Raw genomic sequence first — 26,160 nt, forward strand, 5'->3', positions numbered from 1 at the left:
ATAATATTAATAATAATAACTCGTGAAGAAATTAGAAATATGAGAATATCACAAAACTATGCTTCGATGATTTACTACAAACTAAAATTATGCCACACACTAACTTGTTCGATTTGTTGCTTTTAATCTTAAAACCTTTGACATAACGGAAGTGATATTTTGCAATTGTTTTCATCGATATCCATAATTGGATTCGTGCACGTCGCGATGCATTTCCCCTTAAGTTCTGTTCTGATTTTTCTGAACAGACCTAAATTACTTCGTGAATTGGTCTCTATCTTATTGTGATTGGGATCTTTTAAGGATGTTGAAACTCCAAAGGAACTCATCCTTCCAACTTGGCATTGAGCATTCGGTAAGGACTTTTATGAATAGAATATTAAGCAATTAGAAATCTTCAGTTTAAAAATGTTTCCCATCGATTCAGAGTAAAACGTTTATAAATTCTGAAATAGCACTTAAAATTCATCTTTAACTTATTTCATTTTCATTTGGGAAGTTAATATTTCATACTCTTAACGTCATTTTTCCACGTGAGAAGTTTTAAACGTCCTGAAATTTTCCAGGAGATTTCGAGAAAAACCTAAAGAAGAAGTTTTGCAGCCCCTTCGAAAACTTCTTATCCGAGTTCTACTGTAAGATGTTGGCTGGAAATGCAAACTTGCAAGAGATTTCAAGTGGTTATAACGCAAGTTTTTAAGAGACTTATTAATAATTTTAAGTGGGTTATGAAAATATAAATATTTTCAAAATTGCTTTATAAAATCTTTATGTATTATTAATAATTATTAAAGAATTCATAAAATATTTTAAAATTTGACAGATATATTTAGAACATTTAATTGATTTGTATTCCACACCACTAAATGTTTCGTATTTTTTCAAGAACAGAAATTTGGTTGCAATGGATACTTACTTTTTTTTTCTTGCTCAGCGTTCAAAAGTGTGAAAAAAAAAGAAAAAATTAAAAGAACGTGATCTTAGCATTACCATTAGCATTAGTAGAGGCATTTGATGCAAGAAAGCAAGCTTATGCAGCATCAGCCGAAAAAAAAAAAAAAAAAACCACTTCCACTTCACCCCTCTGTTCGTTCAAAATACCTGTCCAGCTGAACCTTAAACTTATTTAGGCTATCAACCTCCACCACAAGGGATGGAAGTCTGTTCCACCAACCAACCACCCGCTGGCTAAAGGCAAATTTCCGCACGTCTATCCTACATCTGTCTTTCCTCAATTTGAATTTATGCCCTCTCAGGTGATTTTTCTGAGCTAGAGGAAGAATCCCATCAGCATTGAGCATGCTTAAACCATTCAAGGCTTTATACACCTCTATCAGATCACCTCGCTGGTGCCTAGTCTCCAGACACTGTAATTTGCAAAACTTGAGCCTTTCTTCGTAAGAGCACCCCTTTGTTCCATTCACTAATCTTGTTGCCCTTCTCTGTACTCGTTCCAGCAGCTCTACATCCTTCTTGAAATGAGGCCTCCAGACCTGTATACAGTACTCTAGGTGTGGCCTGACCATTGCCTTATACAATGGAATAATCACCTCCTTATCCCTGCTGGAAAAATTCCTGTATATCATTGACAATACTCCATGAGCTACTCTTGCAGCCCGTCTGCACTGCTCAGAGAACTTCATATCTGCCTGCACAACCACCCCCAAGTCCCTTTCATTCTCTACCACTGTCAGTGTAGTACCACAGAGTTGATACGTTGCTCTGGGGTTGCTGTTTCCCATGTGTAGTACTTTACATTTGTCAATGTTAAACTTCATTTGCCACCTCTCAGCCCATCTGCTCAACCTTTCCAGATCCTGTTGCAGCAGCATAGTGTCAGTAGTGTCCTTGACAACTCTGCCAACCTTTGTATCGTCTGTAAACTTGGACATTAAGCTTGATATACCATCATCAGTATCATTTATAAATACAGAAAACAATAATGGACCAAACACTGAGCCCTGAGGGTCTCCACTAATAACATTAGGCCACGATGAGCAGTGTCCATTGAATACCACTCTCTGTCTTCTCCCCCTCAACCACCCCTTTATCCATAGCAGCAATTTGCCTCCGATGTCACACTGCTCCAATTTGTGTAGCAGTCTTCCATGTGCAATAGTATCAAAAGCCTTTCTAAGATCCAAGTATATAATATCAAAGTTATTCCCTGCATCCAGTTCTTTTGTGACTGCATCATAGTATCCAATCAAATTGGTCAGGCAAGACTTCCCCTTAACAAAACCATGCTGTGTCTGAGCTATAACTGAAGTCTTGTCTAAATGATCCTGCAGTGCTTCTTTAACCAGTGCCTCCATTAATTTTCCTGGAACAGAATTTAAACTCACAGGTCTATAATTACTTGTGTCAGCCTTTGATCCTCCTTTGCGAATTGGGGTCACATTTGCACATCTCCAGTCTATGGGTACCTCCCCTGAGTCCAAGGAAGCTCTCATAATTATGGCTAAGGGTTTGCTTACTTCCTTTGCTGCCTCCTTTAATATAACTGGATAGATCCCATCCACCCCAGGTGACTTTCTTGTGTTTATCTTCAACAATTTCTCTTCTCCTGCACTTTACTCATAGTTATTTCAAGATTCTGTACCTTACTGCTAGAGTTGAATACACCCCTGGCTTTCCCCTCGCTAAATAACTCCTCATGTGTGAATGTCGATGCAAAATATTCATTTAGTTTGTTAGCTACCTGAGCAGGATTATCAACAGTTGACCCATCAATATCATGTGGACCAATCTGATTCATCCCCTTCCTTCTAGAATTTACATAAGTAAAGAACTCCTTGCTGTTTTTCTTTGCATCCCTTGCCAAGGATTTCTCGTAATCTGCCTTCGCCTGCCTAACCTCCTTTGTGACTTGGTTGCATATCAACTTGTATCTATCATACGCTTCTGTGCCATGTGTTAATTTGTAAGTATCCCATGCATTTTTCTTCTCTGCCATATGCCTCATTAGTTCATCTGACATCCATTTAGGCCTAAACCTTGAACAATATTTCTTAGTTGGTATGTAAAGCCTAGTAGCTTCCAAGATAAGTTCTTTGAATGCTTCCCATTTTGCATTTGCTGTTGGTAACATCATCAGTTGCCCCCACTGTATAGAATTTAAATACTGTCTCAGTCCATCGTAGTCGCCTTTACGAAAGCAATAACCCTTCCCTTTACCCGTAATGGTAGTTACCTCTTTGAGTAAATCCCACTTCAGCACACTGTAATCACTACCACCTAGTGGTTCATTTATCTGCAGATTCTTAATGCATGAAGAATCACTGCTGATAATCAAATCAAGAGTATTACTCCCTCTAGTTGCCTCCCGAACATGCTGCTGCAGAAAACAATCATCCAATAAATCCACAAAAGCCTTGCTAGTGTGTGAGTGACTAGCCCCCAAATTCCAGTCAATATCTGGGAAATTAAAATCCCCCATTATAAGACTCTCTGATTTACTGGCCCACTCTATTTCTCAGAACAGTTTCTTATTATACTTATCAGAGTCATTCGGCCTATAGCACACTCCTACTCTCAATTTTGATCTCCCAATGCTTATGTCACACCAAACTGACTCAACACTGCACTGTCCAGCGATGTCGACTGGCTTCACTTCCTTGGATTTTATGTGTTTTTTAACTAATAGCATAACCCCTCCTCCCCTCCTGTCCTGTCTATCCTTTCTATACACATTGTACTCCCCAAATTCCAGTTCTGCATTCCTTATATCTGTGTGACACCACGTCTCTGATATCCCAACAATATCTGCCTTTGATGTTTTGAGCAATACCTCAAATTCATCAAATTTATTTACCAAACTCCTAGCATTGGTGTACACGTAAGTATACCTGCACCTGTTTCTATTCTTAGCTACCCTAACACAACCCATGTGTTTACTTGTACCCCAATGACTCCCAACAGTCTCTGAAATATCCTGCATCTTGTTTTCCAGGCTTCTGCTCATTGCAATAGAAGCTGTGCAAGAATCTCTTTCACCTCTGCCAGTGGCTACTGTCAATCTATTGGTCTTTGTTTAGGAGTTTAAAACCAGCCTTCTTTCAGTATATAGAGATCAGTGGGACAAAAAGCATTAAATGGCGTAGGTGTCTCATACACATATGCTCCTATTCGCAAAGAGTTGCCTCGGTATTGCATTCCTACAAGTACTAAAACAGAAAGGATATTTTAAAACGTATAGCAATTTCTTATCTACTCAAGGAAGTGCTCTTTAACGTACACATTGCTGTTTGAAATTTAAAACTTCATATAATAAAAAAAAAATTAAGATTAAAGAAAAAAGTTCCAGGGACTGTCAGAGTGAAGGGCTGCTGTTTAAACTAATTTTAAGAATTGACAGACTTTTCTAGTCACACTTCATGTGCAGAATCTTCTTGGTTCAAAATAAAACAGAATTATGTGAATTTTACTAACGCGGCTTATTGGATCTACACTGCTCGACAAAATTAAAAGAACACGTACGAACGTACTTAAGTCGTGCAGCACGCGTTAAGTGGAAAACTATTAGGTGTGGTGAGGTGGCACAGAATAAGGATGAAGTGAGGAGACAGGGAGAAACTTCGGACAGGTATAAGGCATATTTTTAGGGGTTGTACAAGAATTGCCAAACAGATCGCATTACACAAGTCGAAACAAGATGCTCGAAAATGTGGTCACATGACAGCACTACGGCGTATGATCCCTCTAAACGCTAATGGGGCCTGACAGCTCTGAGCCATGCTCCATGTAAGGGTGTATATGAGATTCTGTGGCAACAAATCCCATTGTCCCACCAGCGCACAAATCCCGTTCACCCCACCAAGTGACCGTGGAGTTGTACGCCCTTGGGCATACAATATCATAAATTATATGCATTATTCCTTGCATATAAATTATAATTTATACGCAAGGAATGCATATAAATTGTCATATTTATCATGAATATAAATTATCATGAATATAATTTATATGCGTCCCACGCATTTTTCTTCTTTGCACGAGTCTCATTAATTCATCTGACATCCATTTATGCCTAAACCTTGAACAGTATTTCTTAATTGGCATGAAAAAACTAGTAGCTTCGAAGATAAATTCTTTGAATGCTTGCAATTTTGAATTTGCTGTTGGTAACATCAGCAGTTGGTCCCACCGTATAGAATTTAAATACTGTCTCAGGCCACCGTAGTTACTTTTACCAAAGCAAAACCCATTCCCTTTACCCCTGATGGTAGTTACCTCTTTGAATAAATCCCACTTCAGCACACTGTGATCACTTCCACCTAGTGGTTCCTTTATCTGCAGATTCTTAATGCATGAAGAATCACTACTGATAATCAGATCTAGGGTGTTACTCCTTGTGGCCTCTCTAAAGTACTGCAGTAGGAAACAATCCTCCACAAAAGCCTTGCTAGCGTGCGAGTGACCAACAACATGTTCCAGTCAATATTTGGGAAGTTAAAACTCCCCATTACAGGACATTTTGATTTACTGGCCCACTTTTGTTTTTCCGTTCACTTGTTAGTTGTACTCATCACAGTTTTCAGTCCACTAACACTCTGTTGCTCTAATTTTTGCTTTGCCAGCGCTGATGTCGCACCAAACTGACTCAACATTGCAGTGTCCACCCAGACCAAGAGGATCACTAAAATTTAAACGAGTTTTAAAACATAAAACTTCTTAATAATTCTTATAAAATATTAATTTATTATTAATAAAGTTTAAATTAATTCTAAAATATTTTGAAATTATATTTCTATTATGAAAGATTTTTATATTATATTTGAAATTAGGAAATTATTTTCAGAAAATATTAATTTATCTACCACACGATGATTCATTTCATAAATTTCTGTATCAGAGATTTTTCAACAAGAAACTTCTTAGTATATTGTAACAAGATTCACTTGTTTTTAAAGTGTAGAAAGGAAATTCAACTTGCTTCTTTTGGAATCTGCGATTTATTGAATTGCGTTAAAACGGAAACTGAAGAAAACCTAAGAAGAAGAAGAAAAGCGTTTGTGGATAAAATGGAGAAGTAATTAAATTGATATTGATTTATTTAATAATAATTATCTATCCAATAGCTAAGAGAAACATGGAAGTTTGTTCCAGCAATCAACTACCCGCTGGGAAAACGCAAATTTCCGCACATCTATTCTACAATTGTCTTTCCTCGATTTGAGCTTATACCTCCTCAGGTTCCTAATCTGAGGAAGAATCCCATCAGAACTGAGGCGGCTCAACTCTTTCAAAACGCTTCTACACCCCAATCAGATCACATCCCATGTGCCTAGTGTACAGACTTGCAATTGCAGAAATTAAACCCTTATTGTTAAGAGAACCCCTTTCTCCCTCTCACCAATCTTGTTGCCCTCCTCTATACACGCTCAAGCCAATCTACATCCTTCCTCAAATGAGGCCTCCAGATCTGAACTCAGTACTCAAGGCGTGGTCCATTGTGTTAAACTAAGGGACAATCACTTCATCGCTACTTGCAAAATTCCTGAATATCATTGACAATACCACATGACCAGCTCTGGCAGCATGTCTGAATTGCTCACAAAACTTTATTTGACTGCACAATTACTCCCAGATCTCATTAAATCTTTACCACCCTGAAAATAGTAGCAAACAGCTTGTACGTTTCTTTGGGCTTAGTTCAACCCATGTGCAATTCTTCTCATTTGTCAATGTTAAATGTCAGTTTCCACCTCCCTGCCTATCTTCTCTAGTTCCTGTTGCATACTGTCATTAACAACACTGCCAACATTTGTATTATTTGCAAACTTGTAGTTTAAGCTTGAATGCCTGACATACCTTCAACATTGATAACTACACAAAACAACAGTGAGCCCACAACAAACCCTGTGCTACTCCACAAATTGCATTAGTCCATAAAGAGCAGTGTCCGTTGATTACCACTCTTTGTCTTCTCCCACTGAACCATCCCTTTATCCATTGTAGCAACTTGCCCTTAATGCCATACCTCTTCTCCAGTTTATACAGTAGTCATCTGTCTGCAACAGTAACGATAATAAACTTTTTTGAAATGTGCCCAAGTATATGATATCAAAATTATTCTTTGGATCCAGTTCCTTTGTGACTTCATCATAGTATCCAAGAAAATTGTTCAGACAAGACCTACCCTTAACAAACCCAAGTTATGTCTTAACTATTGCTGCAGTTTTGATTAGGTGATCCTGCAAAGCTTCTTTAATTAGTGATTCCATTATTTTCCCTGGTGCAGAAGTTAAACTAACGTCTATAATTACTTGCGCCATCTATTCATCACCCTTCGTGAATTGGAGATGCAGTGGCACAGCTTCATTTAGTGGGCACCTCCCCTGAGTACAACGATGCTTATATTTATGGCTAAGGTCTGCTTAATTCCTTTCCTGAATCCTTTACTGTAACTGGATAGATTCCTTCAAACCTTTCGTATGTTTAACTTCAACAATTTCTCCTCCACTTCTCTCTCTCAGTTATTACAAAATATTTTAGCTCCTTGCTGGAGTAAAATAAGCTTCTACACCCCACTTCCGTACAGATATTCCTCATGTGCGAATGTAGATGCAAAATACTCCTTCAGTTTCTCAACTACCTCAGCAGAATCATCAACAGTCGAACCATCGATATCAAGTGGACCAACTTGATTCAGCCCCTTCCTTCTAGAGTTCATAGAATTTAAGAAGCCTTTGCTGTTTTCTTAGCATTTGTTGCTAAAGATTTCTCGTAATCTGCTTTCGTTTGTCTAATCTCCTTCTTAACTTGATTACTGACCAGCTTATAACTAAAATAGGCTTCTCTGTCTCCTGATAATTTATATCCACCAAATGCATTTTTGTTCCCTGCCACTAGACTCATTATTTCATGTGCCATTCGTTTAGGCCGAAACCTTAAAGTTTCGTTGCTCCCCAGATTAAATCCTTGAATGCTTCCCATTTAGGATTTGCTGGAGGTCCTACTGTAGATAATTTCAAAACTGTGCTAATCAGAGGAAGGCTATTATTCCCTCCGATTGCCTCACGAACGTGCTGCTGTAGAAAACAATCCTCCAACAAATACAAATCCACAAAATTGTCGTTAGTGCGCCAGTCAATGTCTCTCCAGGTTAAAATCCCCGTTTATAAGACATTCGCAGCTGCTTAGCTTCCTGTTTACACTACGTGGATAAATATCATTTTTGAAACCACATATTTGAATTTTTGAATCAAAATTTGAATCCAGAGAAATCACTACACTGTATAGGATGTATCGATTGAAACGCAACTCACTTTACCTCATCATGCTTTGCTGTTCCTCTTAGGTCCACAGAAGTCCACAATATCATTGAAAACTGAGTATTTGTAGTTTATGGTTAATCCTAATAACAGATGGCGCCACGAATTCGAAAAAAAATGTGAGTGAAATTTATGTATCGATTTTGAACAAATATAGTTTAATATACTAACAGTAAAAATTAATGTGGTGCTTGTGAACAACTTGAATAAAAGAGAGCAATGCGGGCCTAAATGCAAAATAAGAAGTCATCAAAGTGCGTAAACACAATGCATAAATTATGGCGGTCTTGGGCGTGAATCATTAATTTAAGGTCATTCGAATGACAGCTGATTGTAGTTCGATGCACTCTCGATAGATGGCACCATATTCCAGTTCTATTTAACTGACACTACACGAATTTCTAATCATAAGTAACATTAACTGCATTATTTAATAGGGCATTTGTAATTGAAGGCGATCTCGCTTAATGTGTTCATATTGTAATCAAGGATATTATTATCATCATTTTATTTCCGAAGAAATGTCACTTTGCAGCTATGTTGCTAGAGGACACGAGCTACATAAAGCGATTAAATATAAATGACAGAGAAATGCATTGTGTACAAAGACCACATACAATGCACGGCCTTAAACAGCCTCTGGTGAAGATGCATCAACACAAAGAAACAACGTATAAAAGTGCATGAGAGACAGAACAATTTTCTACCAAGAAGTTTAACGAAGAGATTTTATATTATAGTTGCATGAGAGAGGATTCCCTTGGCTTTCCTCCATCTCTCTCTCTCTCTCTCTCTCTCTGTTCAATATATTTTTTTTATTTTTCGCTCTCCTTTTACTCTAACTTTGTATCCTCTCTCTCTCCCTCTCTCTCTCTTTCACCTCCTGCAGTATCCAATATTTCTTTTTTCTGTCTTTCTGTTTCTCTCTCTCTGTCTCAAAACACTCCCATGCTAAACAATGAGGTCTTTACAATCGTCTTAATGAATAGAAATGACAGAAGAGTGGCATTTATCTCGGTGGGATTTTATTAAAATTATAAAAAAATTGATGTTTTCTCTGTGTTAGAATGAGAGAGGAAAAAAATTCAAAAAAAACAAAGAAAAAAATAGAAATCATTTCTCAACACATTTCTATGAGATAAAAAGAACCACGCTCACTAATTTCTCTCCAGCTGACTGAAGGGTGTGCATCCACAGCACATTCATATCTGCACATCGTTCTCTTCTTGATGATCAAATTGAATACACATTAATCGTATCTCCCCCACCGACCCACATGCCAAGATTATTCGTCCGACCTGTTCAATCTAATTTACCAACAAAAAGTTTAAAAATATCTTTCTGAGAAACATTCAGGGAACAAGAGGTTTTCAGGCGTTCACCCCTTTTATCGATTATAATCGCCAGCGACTCCACGAAATATTAAGAAAACGTTACGTTTTTTGGTGACGCAGTTACAAAACATTTCAAAGATAAACATTGTATAGAGAAGGAAGGAAAAACAAGCTGGAATTGATTAATAGCGTGGACACTGGCTTTTCAACTAGCTGTTCCTCTTCTGGTAATGCAGTGCCCTCTCTCGACACTACGCACAGTTGGCATCTCATCCAGAAAACCAATATTTGTAGTTGTACGTTGAGTGTGAGAAGAGAGTGAAACGCAGGGTTCTCGGCACCTTCTCTCTCTCTGTGACGATAAGGTATGGTCCCGATCTGCCGTCTATGTGATCTGTCGCCGGTGTTCACACGTGTTTGTATCGTAGCAACGGACTAAGTTCTCATCTTGATTTTGTTTTCCCTCATCCCGTTTTTTTCTCCCTTCTATCTTCTCTGCCTCGCTTTATCCTATGTTAAACTTAGCAAATCTGGATGTTGAGTATTATTTTCTTGGTACAAGTGACAGCTGTAGAAGATTGGTAGTCATCTGACTCCCGAGTTACTGATTCTGCTCTTATTTTTTGCATTTCTTTGCTTTTATGTCATGCGAGCTGTTTGGGCTAAAGGTAAGATGTTTGTTCAATTTTTATTTAATTATTTTTTTTCATTTCTTCTTTTGACGTCCTGTTTCATAACGTCCAGAATAAGAGTTTAAGCCACGAATTATTGTGTACGCCAACGTAAGAAACGAAAAACGACTTGTAAAGCTGCTAATAAAATAAAATAAGTTTTTTCTTCAGAATTAATACTTCGGAAACAGAAAATTACAACACAATGCACATCTTTAATTATTTATATTAACTATAAAATGGCGTATGATTGAAATCATAAATGTGTTATTAAAATTTGAAAATAATAATTTTTTTTTAATTTTCAAGTTTCGATTTTCTCTTTACATATTTTTACTAAAATTATTTTTATCATTTAATATTAATATTTAAATAGATATCCGTTCTGTTTGACTAACAGCTCCTATAGGAACTTGTCACTAATGACTTATCATTGTATCGACTGAAGTTGCCATATTTTTATTAAAGCATTTTTTTTTTCTTATTTTCACACTTCTATCGCTCTATTAATCAAATTATTTTGAACTTTTAAGTGAATAAGGTGCAATTATTAACATCAATAATTACTCACATTCTTTCTGCAGTTTATAACAACATTACAGTTTATTGCTTTCCTTTATCAATACACCAAATAATTTCTAATACCAAAATTTCACAGCATTTATTGTACTAGCATTTATCTAATCCTTCTACAAATTAAAGGAGTTGGCTTTTGTCACCCACAAATGAAAATTGTGTGGATTGTGTGATTTATTTGTGGGGGTTTAACGTTTCTTTTAATTTAAAAATTTATTTTAAATATCTTGTTTTGTTCCCTAATAGATATATAGACCCCTTGTCTTATGTTGTCCCCACTTGCACACTGACTTTGATTCACAGGAGAATACAGGTTCAAGAGAACTTCTCAATTATGTATAATTCCCTTCGGAAAGGCTGAGTGCTCAAAAATAACAAACTCACTAATTAATAAATAACATAGTTTATTTACATACATATATACAACATGATAAAGTGATCAAAACTCAAGCACATACTAATATTATTCAAATTTTCCTATGTAGCATCAGATATATATGCAATTAAGTACATTGGGTTTACACTAGAAGGGTTATTTGTTTCTACACAACAAACTTAATATCCTTACAGAAAACTGCTATAGTTTCTTCTTTCTTCACACATGAACAATAAATACTTAAGAGGTTTAGTTAACACTCTTTCTCCTATGTAAGTCAAATTCTTATTTTATAAATTGATTTAGGAATTTCACTCTTAACTGCTGATTTATTTAATGCTCCTTTTTTGTCTTGGGGAATATAATTTCACAAACTTTGTCTAATCAAGATAAATCGTACAATTAACATCAATTTCTGGACTAATGCCGGTCCTAAGGGTTAGCTACATTCAGAAGGCTATTTCTTTCTCTGTATTTCTCTACCCTTCCCTTCCAAAATTTATCATACATATATGTTAGATAATAACTAATAACAAATATCAAATTTCTCTCCTTTTACCTTTCTACATATGTCTAATTATACATTAATCAAAACCCATAACTATCATCTGACTTATCTCTCTCTCTCTCTCTCTCTCTATATATATATATATATATATATATATATATTTTTTTTTTTTTTTTTTATCTTTTTGTACATTCTTCCCTTAGTATTTTTTTAAACTTTTACTAATCTGATATTAGGGTTCCTACAGTCTTTTATAGGTAAGTGAGAATACTATATAACTAGTCACTTACTTAATTTTTACGAATCGGACTTCTCTGTTTTGGGGACTTCCACTCCTTGTTTGGGACTGTCATCATCGTTGGCCAGGGGTATTCATCTTAGGGCTTCCAGAGGATTTTCGTGCGGGTCACAGTTCTGCTACTCTGCTTAAATTCACTGGTTCATCTGGTCTAGGCTCGCTCTTTGACGTATGGTCCTACTCCGTCGTTATGGGGACTGCTATGTTTCCTTCTGCTTTGCCCCGTCCGCTCTAGGCTGGCACTTTGCCTTCACCGCCTGTTAGTTTCGATACAGGGGCTGTTTCATACCATCTGGGACATCGGAACTCGATGCCTTAATCGAAAGGGACTTCCTCCTTTTCCAGCCACTTTTGCCTTCGCTGATCTCTATCATTCCATTCCTTTACTTTCTCCGTTACTTTTCTCTCTCTCCCACTTCTCCGCTCCACCTTTTCCTTAAAAACTCATTTACAAGAAGAAAATTTCACAGTGCGCCTCTCTCTCATTTCTCTGCTCCACCTTTTCAAACTCATTTACACTAACCCAGACAACAAGGAAAAAAAACCCAACTCTGTCTCTGACTAACTCGTTTACACTAACACCGACAAATATCTAAACTTTGTCTGACTGCTAACTCATTCTAACTAACTCCGACAAAAATCTCAACTCTGTCTCAGACTAACTCATATTTACTACCACCGACAAATATCTCAACTTTGTCTCTCTCCCTTTCTCCCCCCCCCCCCGGTTCTCTCTTTTTGTTTCTCTAAATTACGTACCGCCCCTCATGTTTCAGGCGTGCCTTGTTCCGGGTCTTAACCAATCTAATTTTATCCAACTTTTTTACTGTCCTATTCGCCCATGTTATTCTTTGCCATGCGGTCCCAGGCTGTCTGCCCCTTTGAAGTCCCTCGCCAGTTCGCAACCACCTGGTTATTCTTGACAGCTTTACTTCACAAGATCCACAAAACTTGCCATCACCGACAGCCAGACGCCAGTCTTAATTCTAATCCGAGCATCTGTCAAGTATTTATACCTCTCCTCGCGTCTCCCGGTGTTACCGATCAAAGGAATGCCCCGACAAACTCGGTCCTCTGTCCTTCCCTTCCAGAGCTACCCCTGTTCACACCTATTTACCAACAGCCGTTGCTACCTTTCTTGTTGTTTTGGTTTATTCCCGTGTGCTCGGAGTTGAAGTGTACCCAGATTGCTACTAGCCTTTGTCATACTCACCTCCTCCCTTCTTGTAACCTTGTCTAATTTAATCCCTAGCGAGTGACCCATTATATTTATATTTCTTACTGAATAATTATTTAAATCAGACAATATTACTATCTTATTCAACTAGCTACAAGAATTCCTCAATTAATAAAACTAACTTCTCATCAATAATTTTATTCTGTAAGATTTTGTATCTTACAATTTTCACGCATGTGCTTACCAGGATTCTGAGAATCGTCGGTGCCTGTACATAGCGCAACTTTTCTTATGAAATAAGATCCCACCGTTTTTTTTTTTTATATCGGGTCGTGCATTCTTCGTCTTTTATTCCATCCCACCTTGACTGATCTTTAGAGTATGGTTCCCCCTCCAGACTGCCTCAGTCTTGGGGTTTTTATCCTCCCACCTTACTGCTGTTTTAAAATAGGAAAACGAGTTCCCAATTTAAAAACAGTAGCAGGGTGGGGTATAAACACCCGAACTAACAGTAACCATAGCGGGTTAGACACGTCAATCACTGTCTTCTTCCTCTATCGCAGTTCACTTCTGGGAATTAAAAAAATTAAGATTAAAAAAAATTCCAGGGACTGTCACGGTGAGGCGCTGCTGTTTAAACTAATTTTAATAATTGACGGAGTTTTCTAGTCACACTTCATCTGCACAATCTTCTTGGTTCAAAAAATAAGACTGAATTATGCGAATTATAGTAACGCGGCTTGTTGGATCTACACTGCTCGACAAATTTACAGGACACATGAAACGTGTGTAACTCGTGCAGCATGCGAAAGTGGAGAAGAAATTGATAAGGTGAGGTGGCATGGAATAACGATGAAGTGAGGAGACAGGGAGAAACTTCGGACAGGTATAAGGGACATTTATAGCGGTTGTATAAGAATTGCCAAACAGATCGCATTACACAAGTCGCAACAAGATGCTCAAAAATGTGGTCACATGACAGCAGTAACGGTGTATTATCCCTCTAAACGCTAATCAGGCCTGACAGCTGAGAACCATGCTCCATGTAAGGGTGTATATGAGATTGTGTGGCAACAAATCCCATTGTCCCACCAGCACACAAATCCCATTCGCCCGAACAAGTAACAGAGAAGTTGTACGCCCAAGGGCGCACAATATGATAATTTATATGTATTAATCCTTACATATAGATTATAATTATATATGCAAGGAATGCATATAAATTGTCATATTTATCTTGAATATAAATTATCGCCTGATACTTCATATGCGTCCCACGCATTTTTCTTCTCTGCCACGAGTCTCATTAATTCATCTGACATCCATTTAGACCTAAACCTTGAACAGTATTTCTTAATTGGCATGAAAAGCCTAGTAGTTTCCAAGATTAATTCTTTGAATGCTTCCCATTTTGAATATGCTGTTGCTAACATCATCAGTCGATCCCACTCTATTCAATTTGAAAACTGTTTAATTCTAAAATATTTTGAAATTATATTTCTATTATGAAAGATCTTATATTATATTTAAAATTATAAATGAAATTACAAATGAAAATATTTATAAATGAAATTATATTTCTATTATAAAAGAAATTTAAAAAGTAGAAAAAGGTGGTAGATAAATATTAATTTATTTACTACACCACGATTCATTTCATAAATTTATTTATTAGAGGTTTTTCAGCAAGAAACGTCTTAGTATATTGTAACAAGATCCACTTGTATTTAAAGTGTAGAAAGGAAATTCAACTTGCTTGTTTTTAATTCTGCGATTTATTGAATGCGTTAAAACTGAAAATGAAAAAAACCTAAGAAGAAAAATAAAAGCGTTTGAGGATAAAATGGAGAGGTAATTAAATTGATATTGATTTATTTAATAATAATTATCTATCCAATAGCTAATATAGACGTGAAAGTTTGTTCCAGCAATCAACTACCCGCTGGCAAACGCAAATTTCCTCACACCTATTCTACAACTGTCTTTCCTCAATTTGAACTTATGCCTCCTCAGGTTCCTAATCTGACGAAGAATCCCATCAGAACTGAGGCGGCTCAACCCCTTAAAGACGCTTCTACACCTCAATCAGATCACATCCCATGTGCCTGGTGTACAGACCTGCAAATGCAGAAATTAAACCTTTCATGGTAAGAGAACCATTTTCTCCCTCTCACCAATCTTGTTACTTTTCTCTGTACTCGCTCAAGCAAATCTTCATTCTTCCTGAAATGAGGCCTCCAGACCTGAACTGCGTACTCAAGGCGTGGTCCATTGTGTTAAACTAAGGGACAATTACTTCTTTATCGCTACTTGCAAAATTCCTGAATATGAGCATTTTTAGCATTAGCATTAGTTGAGGCATACGATGCAAGAAAGCAAGCTTATGCAGCATCAGCCAAAAAAAAAAAAAAAAAAAAAAAACACTTCCACTTCACCCCTCTGTTCGTTCGAAATACCTGTCCAGCTGAGGCTTAAACTTATTTAGGCTATCAACTTCCACGACAAGGGATGGAAGTCTGTTCCACCAACCAACCACCCGCTGGCTAAAGGCAAATTTCCGCACGTCTATCCTACATCTGTCTTTCCTCAATTTGAATTTATGCCCTCTCAGGTGATTATTCCGAGCGAGAGGAAGAATCCCATCAGCATTGAGCATGCTCAAACCATTCAAGGCTTTATACACCTCTATCAGATCACCTCGCTGGTGCCTAGTCTCCAGACACTGTAATTTGCAAAACTTAAGCCTTTCTTCGTAAGAGCACGCCTTTGTTCCATTCACTAATCTTGTTGCCCTTCTCTGTACTCGTTCCAGAAGCTCTACATCCTTCTTGAAATGAGGCCTCCAGACCTGTATACAGTACTGAAGGTGTGGCCTGACCATTGCCTTATACAAGGGAATAATCACCTCCTTGTCCCTGCTAGAAAACTTCCTATATATCATTGACAATACACCATGAGCTACTCTTGCAGCCCGTCTGCGCTGCTCAGAGAACTTCATATCTGCCTGCACAACCACCCCCAGGTCCCTTTCATTCTCTACCACTGTCAGTGTAGTACCACAGAGTTGATACATAGCTCTGGGGTTGCTGTTTCCCATGTGTAATACTTTACATTTGTCAATGTTAAACTTCATTTGCCACCTCTCAGCCCATCTGCTCGACCTTTCCAGATCCTGTTGCAGCAGCATAGTGTAAGTAGTGTCCTTGACAACCCTGCCAACTTTTGTATTGTCTGCAAACTTGGACATTGAGCTTGATATACCATCATCAATTTCATTTATAAATACAGAAAACAATACTGGACCCAACACTGAGCCCTGAGGGACTCCACTAATAACATTAGTCCACGATGAGCAGTGTCCATTGAATACCACTCTCTGTCTTCTCCCCCTCAACCACCCTTTTGTCCATAGCAGCAATTTGCCTCCAATGTCACACTGCTCCAATTTGTGTAGCAGTCGTCCATGTGCAACAGTATCAAAAGCCTTTCTAAGATCCAAGTATAGATTATCAAAGTTATTCCCTGCATCCAGTTCTTTTGTGACTGCATTTAGTATCCAATCAAATTGGTCAGGGAAGACTTCCCCTTAACAAAACCATGCTATGTCCGAACTATAACTTAAGTCTTGTCTAAATGATCCTGCAGTGCTTCTTTAACTAGTGCTTCCATTAATTTTCCTGGAACAGAAGTTAAACTCACAGGTCTATAATTACTTGTGTCAGCCTTTGATCCTGCTTTGTGAATTGGGGTCACATTGCACATCTGCAGTCTGTGGGTACCTCCCCTGAGTCCAAGGAAGCTGTCATAATTATGGCTAAGGGTTTGCTTACTTCCTTTGCTGCCTCCTTTAATATAACGGGATAGATCCCATCCACCCCAGGTGACTTTCTTGTGTTTATCTTCAACAATTTCTCTTCTCCTGCACTTTACTCACAGTTATTTCAAGATTCTCTAGCTTACTGCTAGAGTTGAATACATCTCAGGCATTCCCCTCGCTGAATAACTCCTCATATGTGAATGTCGATGCAAAATATTCATTTAGTATGTTAGCTACCTGAGCAGGATCCTCAACAGTTGACCCATTGATATCAAGTGGACCAATCTGATTCATCCCCTTCCTTCTAGAGTTTACATAAGTAAAGAACTCTTTGCTGTTTATCTTTGCATCCCTTGCCAAAGATTTCTCGTAATCTGCCTTCGCCTGCCTAACCTCCTTTGTAACTTGGTTGCATATCAACTTGTATCTATCATAGGCTTCTGTGTCATATGTTAATTTGTAAGTGTCCCATGCATTTTTCTTCTCTGCCATATGCCTCATTAGTTCATCTGACATCCATTTTGGTCTAAACCTTGAACAATATTTCTTAGTTGGTATGTAAAGCCTAGTAGCTTCCAAGATAAGTTCTTTGAATGCTTCCCATTTTGAATTTGCTGTTGGTAACATCATCAGTTGGTCCCACTGTACAGAATTTAAATACTGTCTCAGTCCATCCTAGTCGCCTTTACGAAAGCAATAACCCTTCCCTTTACCCCTAATGGTAGTTACCTCTTTGAGTATATCCCACATCAGCACACTGTGATCACTGCCTCCTAGTAGTTCATTTACCTGCAGATTCTTAATGCATGAAGAATAAATAAATAAATAAATTTTCAGTTTATACTCCGGCACGACAACCAAGTCAGTAGAGTTTACAATAAATCGTCAATACAAATATTTATCGTATTTAGTAGTCACGGGCTTGAACCCCGGTCCACTCAAGGAACGCGTGCTATACACTCTCGCTCCTGACCACTCGGCTACGTCAGGCCTCAATCACTACTGATAATCAAATCAAGAGTATTTCTCCCTCTAGTTGCCTCCCGAACATGCTGATGTAGAAAACAATCATCCAATAAATCCACAAAAGCCTTACTAGTGTGTGAGTGTCCAACCCACAAATTCCAGTCAATATCTGGGAAATTAAAATCCCCCATTATAAGAATCTCTGATTTACTGGCCCACTCTATTTCTCTGTACAGTTTCTTATTATACTCATCAGAGTCATTAGGCCTAAAGCACACTCCTACTCTCAATTTTGATCTCCCAATGTTTATGTCACACCAAACTGACTCGACACTGCACTGTCCAGCGATGTCGACTGGCTTCACTTCCTTGGATTTCGTGTTTCTTAACTAATAGCATAACCCCTCCCCACTTCCTATCCTGTTTATCCTTTCTGTAGACGTTGCACTCCCCAAATTCCAGTTCGGCATTCCTTATATCTGTGTGACACTACGTCTCTGATATCCCAACAATATCTGCCTTTCATGTTTTGAGCAATACATCAAATTCATCAAATTTATTTACCAAACTCCTAGAATTGGTGTACACGCAAGTATGCATGCACCTGTTTCTATTCTTAGCTACCCTAACACAACCCATGTGTTTATTTGTACCGCAATGACTCCCAGCAGTCTCTGAAATATCCTGAATCTTGTTTTTCAGGCTTCTGCTCATTCCAATAGAAGCAGTGCAAGAATCTCTTTCACCTCTGCCAGTGGCTACTGTTAATCTATTCGTCTTTGTCCCCCCCCCCCAAGCTACGAGTTTTCCGACCCACCTAACACTGCCTCGATAGCATCAGCAAATATTCTTGTACCCTTTCTATTTAAGTGTATCCCATCCCTGTAGAAGCAATCTCTCCTGGTAACAAGTACAATCAAGGCTGAAAAAAATTCTACCCCTTGAGCCTTGCACAATCTTTCCAGGGCCGAATTGATCGACAAGGCTCTCATCATATACTCCCTCCTATCGTATCTGGGCAGAATTGCAGGCACTTTTAAATTCAACCCTATTTCACGGCTTTTTGTATCATATCATATCATATACTTGCATTTTAGGAAAGCTTTTGACACTGTTGCGCATGGAAGATTACTGTACAAATTAGAGCAAAATGGTATTAAGGGTAAGTTGCTACAATGGATAAAAGGATGGTTAAGTGGGAGAAGACAGAGGGTGGTATTCAATGGGTGCTGCTCTTCTTGGACTAATGTTATTAGTGTGGTCCCACAGGGTTCGGTGTTAGGTTCACTGTTGTTTTGTATATTTATCAATGATATCGGTGAAGGTATATCAGGCTTAATGTCGATGTTTGCAGATGATACAAAGGTTGGCAGGGTTGTTAATGACAGTAATGACGGTGTGCTACTGCAAAAGGATCTAGATAATTTGGGCAGATGGGCTAAGAAGTGGAAACTGAATTTAACTTTGACAAATGCAAAGTACTGCATATGGGTAGACGTAACCCCAGAGAAACGTACCAACTGTGTGCTACTACACTTAAGGTGGTAGAAAATGAAAAAGACCTGGGAGTAATTGTGCAGTCAGATATGAAGTTTTCTGAGCAATGCAGACAGGCTGCCAGGGCAGGTCATGGGGTTTGTCAATGATATATAGGAATTTTGCTAGCAGGGAAATGGAGGTGATTGTCCCTCTGTATAAGGCAATGGTCAGGCCACGCCTTGAGTACTGCGTACAGGTCTGGGGGCCTCATTTTAGGAAGGATGTAGATTTACTTGAGCGTGTACAGAGAAGGGCAACAAGATTGGTGAGGGGAATGAAGGGATCCTCTTATCAAGAGAGGCTTGATAAGAGGATCCCTTCATCCCTTCACAACCGGGGGGGGGATAAACAGCCTTCCTCTGATTATCAGCAACTATTATTCACGCATTAAAAATCTCCGAATAAAGGAACCACTAGGTGGCAGTGATTACAGTGTTCTCATGTGGGATTTATTCAAAGAGGTATCTACCATCAGGTGTAAAGGGAAGGGTTTTTGCTTTCGTAAAGGTGACTACCATGGTCTGAGACAGTATTTAATAAATTCTATTCGGTGGGACAAACTGATGATGTTACCCACGGTGAAATCTAAATGGGAAGCATTCAAGAAATTAATCCTGGAAGCTCCTTAGCTTTTCATTCCAAATTAGATATGCTTGTCCAATTTTGGGCCTTCCCTGGAATGCATCGGTGACTTCGAGATATAAGGAAGCGAGACTCTTAAGCATCTACCAACTGATACAAAAAGCTGAAGCGGTCTTTGTCTACAATGCTTTGAAAACACCAAACTTTCCTCCTCTCTTCAGATCCTTTTTTATAACAATAGAAGAAGAAGGAATAAGATATAATTTAAGAAATGAAGCGAACCTGAAGGTTCCGCTTTTCAGAAAAGCCATAGGCCAGAAAAATATAAAATACAGAGGCGCAAAAACCTGGAATAATCTCCCTGAAAACATCAAAAATGCCATTTCACTAAACAAGTTCAAGAAGCTCCTGACTGAACACATCACCAGGGAGGTCTGATCTAAATCACCTTCCACTCAACTCCTGAACTTTCCACAATGCATACCAGTTTGGAAATTGTGTAAACAAGTTGAAGGAATAGCTGTCATAAATTGTAACATTCTATGCAATTATTTCATAATTTTTCTTTCATAATTTTTCTTTCATACTTGTTAATGTAAAAGTACTCACAATGTAATTATAAGTATGTACTGTTGTTAACCACGCGACATGTGTGGTTGGTTTACGTAGTCTCGGTAATGGAATGAAGAAATATGTCCGATTCATGGTGTATCTGTTTTTATTGTTATCTTTTTCAAAGGGAACACCCCCTAAAAAGCCTCTGGCTTATGTGTTCTCCCTCCCTTCTTGCTGTTATCTCCCAACAATTGTAACACAAAATAGGGATAAATAAATTATCAATTATCAATTATCAATTGTCACGGTTTAAACCGAAATGCATCACTGCTGATGAATTTAGACCGAAACCTCGAACAGTATTCCTTTGTTGGTATGGAAATCCTATGAGTTTCCAAGATTAATTCATACTCAGATGACGTGATGGGACGGGTGGCAGAGAGAAAAAATGCAAGGAATTCATTCATATAAACTATAATTTATATGCAAGGAATAATGCATTTAAATTGTCATATTGTACGCCCAAGGGTGTGCAGTGCGGGTACCTACTCGATCAATTGGTGAGCTGAGGTCTGCGCTGGTGGAAGAAAGGGATTTGTTGCCGCAGAATTTTATAGACACCCTGGTATCGAGTATTGTTCACCGCTGTCAGGCCCGATTAGCGTTTAGTGAGATCATAAGCCGTACCTCTGTCAAATGACCACATTTTCGAACATCTTCCGACTTGTGTAATGCGATCTGTTTGGCAATTTTTATACAACCCCTATAAATGTCCCTTATACCTGTCCGAAGTTTCTCCCTGTCTCCTCACTTCATCGTTATTCTATGCCAACTCACCCAACGAATTTCTTTTTAGCTTCATCGCATGCTGCACGACTTAAACACGTTCATACGTGTTCTGTTAATTTTGTCGAGAGTGTAGATCCAATAAGCCGCGTTACTAAAATTCACATAATTCAGTTTTATTTTTTGAACCAAGAAGATTGTGCAGATGAAGTGTGGCTAGCAAACTCCGTCAATTATTGAAATTAGTTTAAGCAGCAGCGCCGCACCGTGACAGTCCCTGCAATGTTTTTTTTTATTCTTAATTTTTTTCAATTTACAGAAGTGAACTGCGATAGAGGAAGAAGACAGTGATTGACATCTCTATGACCGCTATGGTTAGGGTGTTTATACTCCACCCTGCCACTCTTTTTACATCGGGAACTCGTTTTCCTATGATAGCCATTTAGATTTGGAGAGTAAAATGAACTTGTTGGACGTTTGTTGTAGTTGGAACGAAGCTTTAAAGATTGAGACAATCCAAAAATTGTAAAAATTTAATTTACAAGATGAGATTAAAACATACCGATTAATTAATAATTATCTTGAAAAGTGCCAGCATCATGAATATAGCAAATAGGTATATCATTTATGTAATTTGTATTTATGTAAATTTATGTAATTACTTGTATTACATTATTCGTAACATTTGTATTATTTGTATTACTTCAGTTTATAAAATTAATACTCATTAATAATAGTAATTAACAAAAACGATTAGCGCTTTTCACCGATGTATGCAATTCAATTTTTTTATTTCTTTATGGCGAACCAATTCATTTAATGTAATTGCGATATTTCTGTATTGTCACTGTCTGCTTTTATGTGTTGGGGCTGCTAATTAATTTCACATATATTTTTCAGATTTGAAAACTTTATTACAAAATTATCAGTAATTTTTAACGGAGAGATTGATAACAGAAGAGTGGGAGCAGAATTATTCTACAAGGTACGATCATGTAAATTGAAAGAATTAACAATTGTAAATCTGTCTGATATATTTCAACGAGTAGAAAGGGGTAGACAAATTGAAACAAGTTGGTACACTTTCAAGACGAACTAAGAACATTTAAATTTACCAATACAAGTCTCGATTTCGAGTCAGCTATGAATATTTTGAGAACTGTCTGCAATAAGAATAATTTATTAAAACTGGAAATAAGCAGATGTTATCAAGAAGTCGAAAATGATCCCAGGTAAGTTTATGCTGTCAGGTAATTGTTTTGTAAATTCGGAGTGTTAATTAATTAATTAACTTATTTATTGTGGCCATTACTTCCCTAAACAACAAGTTTTACTTTATTTTTACTTGCATAAGCTGATTTTGTTGCTTTCCTTTCAGAATGGAACAAATAATAGATATTACATGCAGTCAAGAAAACTTAGTAGAATTGGCTTTGAGCTACAAGGACATTAGTAGTAATATATGCGCAACTCTGAAAGACACCTTTAAAAATTTAAAAGTACTAAAATTATGCTACTCGGAATCAGACACAGAAACTGGGTTTCTTCAACAACATGTGTGGAAGATTTTAAAAAGACAAAAGAAACCTCTTTCAGTTACATTCCAATTGGGTAAGTACGAACTGAAATTGATTAATGCATACCTAATTTTCATTGGCGTCATCATCATCTTGATCCGGTTTACATGTTTTATCAAATGTTCCCATCTTAAACCACTTCGTTTCTTTAATTTTCAGAATGTAATGTCACCAAAAATAAATTAAAGGAATTACTGAACGAAGATATGCAAATGACAGAATTTAATTTTAACTCAACCTCAGAGAAGGGAAATATTAGTCATATGTTGGCCCGGTGAAATAATTAATCATGTTACTGAAATATTCTCTACAATATTAGGTAAGCAGAGAGAGAGGCAGAGAGAGAACGAACTTACATTCTTTTATTTCTCTTTTAGAGAGTTTAAAACTTGAGCTCTATAACCACAGACGGCTGTCTACCGTTCCTTTGAGAACTATGATTGAATCGTGCTCAAAGCTGAGAGCCCTAGAAATCAGAGGGACATTTTCGATCCAGTTATTAAAGATATTTACCATAGCAAAATAAATAAAAATGCATGTAAGTATGAGTGACAAACTTTTTGCTTCTTTATTTTGCTCGTTGTTCTCGTCCTTAAGACGCGTACTTCACAATGAAAGTAATTTATCATTTTCTTTGAAGAGAACACAATTCCCTAGCTTTCCTCACCGCAATCAACCCATCTCAGGGTCACACTTTGAAACGAACATGGCGCTTGCTCTCGGGCAACTTTCCACTTCCTAATCATTTCTGTGCGATAATTGTAACTTTTCAAAGGACGATGTATTCGAAAAAGAAGAACTCCTCATTACACACAGAAGGCACATTGCTCTAAAGGACCTCGCTTCACCGCTACAATCAAGGGGTTATCAACACTTTCCAATTGTTTTGTACTTGCTCACATTGGCATAACTGATTAACAAATCTACTTCAAATGAATATCTGGGCGGATTTATATTTATATGTAATATGAGCAATTAATAAATATCTTAAGCAATATTGTTCAGATCGGATTAATGCCACCTATTGTAGATAGAACATTACATCCGTCGTAATATTATAGTCTAAGTAAATAAGGTACGTGTTGTTTAATGGTATATTATGTTAGAATATTATTATGTGGTGTCCGAAAATATGATAATGATGCTATATAAATACAAAGAAAGATGTATACCGGCTGGCTGCCCATTAAAAAAAATATATATCCGTATATCAAGGCACCAAAACGCTTTAATAGCAGATACCCGCCCCCATAGGCCAGACCTAGTAAAGAAATATCACAAGTAAAATAAGGTAATAATAATGTAACACAATATGTTAATTATGGGTAGTAGGATACATTGAAAGGGACGTTATCAAGGGCTAACCCTCTCAATATATCCCTCCAATAATCAACAGAGCTATCGGTTTCTGTTATCATCTGCCTGTATAACGTAGCCAAAAAGGTCATATTAAGGTCTAATGGTTAGGCATATAATTTAGTTGTTCACAGGCAAGATGACAATTAGCCCGACTGATAACTAACAAATATATAAAGAAAACATAAAAATGGAATTATATAGCATGGAGCGAAAAAGATAGAGAGAACCAATATCCATCCATAATTTTTTTATAATATGATACGTACGTACCAAAGAAGCAAAAGCTAACATAAGGAGAACGGAAGAAAGGTTAAAGTATAGTAATAGTGTGTGTGGGGGGAGGGGGGTGTAAATTAATGACTATGATTGATTATTCTATCTACTTCCTCTCTTATACCTTTCTTTATATTTTATTTTTGTTGTTTTATGTAGTATTTTATAACTTCCTTTACTTTATTAATTGTGATTTAATTAATTCTTCCTGAACTCGTCTATGCCCCCTTTTCTGTCCCCTCCCACTTTGCACCTGACTTGTTTTGTCTCCCAGAAGATTCTAGACTCGAAGGGGGTCTCAATATTTTAGGTATTCCTCCTCTGGACTGGCTGAAGTTCAAAATGACTGACACACACACTTAAGTACCAAAACATAATAATATTTATTGACATTATATACATTTCAATCAATATTTACGATTAACTGAGAACTTTATTATGTGTGGCTTTGTTAGACTGCTAGGCCTTAAATGTGTACATATCTTTCTAATTCAAACTACAGAATCTTCATACATATATATCATGTTCTTCGTGTGTGTCTCATCCTTGGGTTCTAACAAATCTAGCCGTTCATTACATCTCATAATCTTTACATCAGCTTTCCTACCAATCAACTGTCCTATTAGGTCTACAAGTGGCTTTCAGCGTGGTAGTAAACAATTTCAATTAACTATATACATTTTTATATTCCACTTTTGAACGCAGAGCAAGAAAAACAAGTATCCACTGCAACCACACTTCTGTTCTTGAAAAAATACAAAACATTTAGTGGTGTAGTATATAAATCAATTAATTTTCTAAACATTTCTAAGAAATTTTAAAACATTTTATGAATTCTTTGATAATTATTAATAATGCACAAAGGTTTTATAAAGTAATTTTTAAAGTTTTATATTCTCAGGCGAGAACTGCGGAAATTTGTGGAGTATGAAATTTCTAAAAGTCACAACAATAACGCAGGTGTCATTATTTTCTAAACCCAACTGAACGAGTGTCGATTTGTTGAAACCGTACCGAGTGATCACAAAGGACGTGTAGTTCTTTAGAGAGAACCAAGGTTTAATTTGCCGATCAGAAGTACATTATCGACGAACTTGTATGTGATTCCACCCTTGACTGACGTGGTCCAAAGACCTTGCCAGATGGTACTAAGTTCCGACCACATACGGCTCTTTTCCTACTTAATATTATTTTTACAGTTTGCAGTAATACCAGAAATCATATCGGCAAACTGAAGCACGCATTGCCGATAGAATTTCTGGAAACGTCTGAATCCGGGAAAGCTATAGTCGCACTCAGGCTGCTTCTGATAAGAAGCATTACCCCACCACCCCATCTGTCTACTCTATCCTTCCTAAATACATTATACAAGCCGTACTGAAACTCATCATCCCCACTTTCCGGGTGGCACCACGTCTCTGTAAGCCCTATTATGTCCGCGTTACTTGTTTTAACCAGCAGTTCGAATTCGCTCATTTTATTGACGACAC

This window comes from Mastigoproctus giganteus, chromosome 5, assembly GCF_048544385.1.
Source record: "Mastigoproctus giganteus isolate SK-2022 chromosome 5, ASM4854438v1, whole genome shotgun sequence".
NCBI classification, from domain to species: Eukaryota; Metazoa; Arthropoda; class Arachnida; order Uropygi; family Thelyphonidae; genus Mastigoproctus; species Mastigoproctus giganteus.